Source organism: Chrysochloris asiatica, unplaced genomic scaffold, assembly GCF_000296735.1.
Source record: "Chrysochloris asiatica unplaced genomic scaffold, ChrAsi1.0 scaffold00136, whole genome shotgun sequence".
Taxonomy (NCBI): domain Eukaryota; kingdom Metazoa; phylum Chordata; class Mammalia; order Afrosoricida; family Chrysochloridae; genus Chrysochloris; species Chrysochloris asiatica.
Window position 1 is genome coordinate 9176583 of NW_006408654.1, and position 4597 is coordinate 9181179.

Genomic DNA, 4597 nt, shown 5'->3' on the forward strand with positions numbered 1-4597 from the left:
CTTTACCAAACAGAAAATAATTTTCTCACAATCTTTGTTGCTGCTAGATGCCATTAAGTAAATTCTGACTCATAGAAACCCTTTCAACAACAAAATCAAATACTGCCTGGTTCGGTGCCATCTCACTGTGGTCTCCTTCTTTTTTGCTGATCTTCTACTGTACCAAGCAAGCATAAGTTCTCCAGGAACTGGTCACTTCTGATTACATGTTCAAATGGTAAGACTTGAAGTTGCTTTCACGGAGCAATTTGGCAATGTTGTTGTTGTTAGGTGCCATTGAGTCTGTACCGACCCATAGTGACCTTATGCACAGCAGAACGAAACACTGCCCGATCCTGGGCCAACCTCACAACTGTTGCCATGCTTGAGTTCTCTTGCTAATCCATCTCATTGGGGATCTTCCTCTTTTCCTCTGACCCTCCACTTTAGTAAACATGCTATCCTTCTCCAGTGACTGCTCCCTCGTGACAATATGTCCAAAGTATGAGAGATGAAGTTTGGCCATCTTGGCCTCTAAGGAGCACTCTGGCTGCACTTCTTCCAAATTGGATGTTTTGGTCCTTTTGGCAGTCCATGGCACTTTCAATATTCTCCTCCAACACCATAACTCAAAGGCATCAATTCTTCCTTATTCAATGTCCAGCTTTTGTATTCATATGAGGTTACTGAAAACACCATGGTTTGAGTCAGGCACACCTTAGCCCTCAAGTTGACATCTTTGCTCTTCAACACTTGAAAAAGGTCTTGTGCAGCAGATTTGCCTAATGCAACACGTCATTTGATTTCTTGACTGTTGCTTCCGTGAGTGTTGATAGTTGATCCAAGAAGAATGAAGTCCTTGACAACTTCAATCTTTTCTCCATTGATAAGAATGTTGTTTATTGGTCCAGTGGAGAGGAATTTTTGTTTTCTTGACATTGAGATGTAATCCATACTGAAGGCTGTGCTCTTTGATCTTCATCAGTAAATGTTTTAAGTCCTTTTCACTTTCAGCAAGCAAGTTTGTATCATCTGCATATTGCAGGTTGTTAATGAGTCTTTCTCCAATCCTGATGCCATGTTTTTCTTCAGAGAACCCAGTTTCTTGGACGATTTACTCAGCATACAGGTTGAATAAGTATGGTGAAAGAATACAACCTTTCTTAATTTTAAACCATTCAGTGTTGCCATGTTCTGTTCGAACAACTGCCTCTTGGTCCAAGTACAGATTCCTCAGGAGCACAATTAAGTGTTCTGGAATACTCATATTGCACAATGTTGTCCATAGCTTGTCATGATCCACACAAATGAAAACCTTTGCATAGTCAATAAAGCACAGGTAAACATCTTTCTGACATTCTCTGCTTTTAGCCAAGATCCATCGGACATCAGCAATGATATCACTCGTTCCACGTCCTCTTGTGAATCTGGCTTGAACCTCTGGAAATTTTCTGTCAATGTATGATTGTATCCATTTTTGTATTACCTTTAGCAAAACTTTACTCTCATGAGATATCAAAGAGATTGTCCAATGATTTCCGCATTCCATTGGGCCACCTCTCTTTGGAAGACACAAATACAGATCTCTTCCAATCAGTTGGCCAGGTAGTTGTCTTCTAAATTTCTTGGCAGAGATGAGTGAGTACCTCTTGTGCTACCTCACTTTCTTGAAAGATTTCAATTTTTATTCCATCAATTTCTGGTGCCTTGTTCTTTGCCAGTTCCTTCAATGTACCTTGAGCTTCCTCCCTAAGTATCATTGGCTCTTGATCATATGGCACCTCTTGAAACGGTTGAACATTAACCATCCTTTTGGTACAGTGACTCTGTGTATTCATTCCATCTTCTCTTGATTCTTTCTGCATCATTCAATAATTTGTCCAGAGAGAATCCTTAAATAACGAAAGTTGAGGCTTGAATTTTTTCTTCAGTTTCCCCAGCTTGAGAAATGCTGAGCATGTTCTTCCTTTTTGGTTTACTGGTTCCAGATCTTTGCACATTTTGTTGTAGTATTTGGCTTTATCTTCTCGAGCTGATCTTTGAAATTTTCTGTTCAGTTCTTGGACCTCCTCATTTCTTCATTTTCTTTAGCTTCTCTATGCTGCAGAGCAAGTTTCAGTGTTTCTACTGACATTCATTTTGACATTTTCCTTCTTTCTTGTCTTCTTGATGACTTTTTGCTTTTGTCATGTATGATGTTCTTGATGTCAGCCCATAACTCTTCTGGTCTTCAGTCTGTAGTGTTAACATATCAAATCTATTCTTCAGATGATCTCTAAATTCAGGTGGGATATATTCAATGTCATATTTTGGTTTTTGTGGACTTGTTTTCATTTTCTTAGCTTCAGTTTGAATTTGCATATGAGTAATTGATGATCTGTTCCAGTCTGCCCCTGGCCTTGTTTTGACTGATGATATGGAGCTTTTCTATCGTCTCTTTCTGCAGATGTAGTCCATTTGATTTCTGTGTATTGCATCTGGTAGATCCACATGCATAGTCATCTCTTTTGTTGTCTAAAGAAGGTATTTGAAATGAACAAATTGTTGATTTTGCAGAATTCTATCATGCGTTCTCCAGCATCATTTCTATCACAAAGGCCATCTTTTCCAACTACTGATCCTTCCTCTTTGCTCCCAACCTTTGCATTCCAATCACCAGTAATGATCAATACATCTTGAATGCATGTTTGATCAATTTCAAATTGAAGAAGTTGGTAGAATTTGTCTATTCATCCTCACTGGCTTTAATGGTTGGTGTGTAAATTTGAATAATAGTGGTATTAACTGGGCTTCTCTGTAGGCACATTCATATTATCCTATCAGAGACAGTGTTGTACCTAATGAGTGATCTGGATATGTTCTTTTCGATGATAAATACAACACCATTTCTCTTCAATTTGTCATTCCCAGCATAGTAAACCACGTGGTCATCAGATTCAAATGGCCAATACCAGTCCATTTCAGCTCACTAATGCCTAAGGTATCCATGTTTATGCGTTCCATTTCATTTTTGACAACTTCCAATTTTTCCAGATTCATACTACGTACGTTCCATATTCCAATTTTCAATGGATGTTTACAGCTGTTTCTCTTCATTTTAAGTTGTGCCCCATCAGCATGGGCTTTACTCCATTCGCATCATCATGGTCAACTCTACTTTGAGGAGGCAGCTCTTTCCCAGTCACATTTTGATTGCCTTCCAACCTGAGGGGCTCATTTTCCGCTACTATATCTGAAAGTGTTTTTCTGCTATTCATAAGGTTTTCAGTGACTAAATATTTGGAAGTAGTTCGTTACTCCTTTTTCCTAGTCTGTCTTCATCTGGAAGCTCATCTGAAACCTGTCCACCATGAGTAACCCTGCTGGCATTTAAAATACCAGTGGCATAGCTTTCAGAATCACAGCAACTCACAAGCCACACAGTATGACAAACTGACTGACGAGTGCTGGAATCTGGCTATACTTCCTCCAAAACAGATTTGTGCATTCTCCTGGAAGTCCATGGTATATTCAAAATTCTTTGACAACACCATAATTCAAATGCATAGATTCTTCTCAGGTCTCTAGGAGGGTAAAAGTCTGAATTCAAGGTGCTAGATCTAGAGGCAGGCTTCTTTCTGTGTTGGGTTTGAAGAAAGCTCCTTGTTTCTTTGAGTTTCTGCTCCCAAGTGATCTTTATGTGGCTTGGTGTCGATCTCCCCCTATCTATGATTTAATCTCTTTTATACCTTAGAAGAGATTAACTCAAGATTGTTGTTGTTATGAGATCCTGTGGAATTGGTTTCATAGCAAACCTATGCCCAACAGAATAAAACACAGCCTAGACCTGTCCAATCCTCACAATTGTCATTATATTTGAGTCGTCTTTTGGACCTTCATTTGCAGATGAGGCACAATTAAAAATATGGAGTAGTCTTTAGGACCTTCATTTGCAGATGGGGCACAACTGAAAATGAGGAGAAATAGCTGTAATTATGTAATTATTATCCATTAATAGTAACTTTACTCCATTCACATCATCAGTGTCAACTATTTTGAGGAGCCAGCTCTTCCCCAGTCGCATTTTGAGTACCTCCCTACCTGATGGACACATCTTCCAGCAATATATCTGACAGTATTGTGGTGCTCTTCATCATGTTTCAATCAGAATATGGACTGTATGAAGTATGAATCTAGGAAAATTGGAAATTTTCAAAATTAAAATGTAATGCACAAATATCGATATCCTAGGCATTCATGAGCTGAATTGACCATTTTAAATCTGACAATTATGTAGTTTACTATGATGGGAATGGCAAATTGAAGAAGAATGGCATGTTATTCATCATCATAAAGATCATATCCAGATCAGTCATGAGGTACAACACTCTCTGTAATATAATTTCAATATGCCTACAAGATGGCCAATTAATACCACTATTATTCAAATTTATCCACCAACCACTAAAGCCAATGATGATGAAATTGAAGAATGCTAGCAACTTCTGCAGTCTGAAATAGATCAAACATGCAATTAAGATGTATTAACAATTCATTGCAATTGGAATACAAAGGTTGTAAACAATGAGGAAGAATCAGTAGTTGGTAAATATGGCTTGGGTGATAGAAATGATGGTTG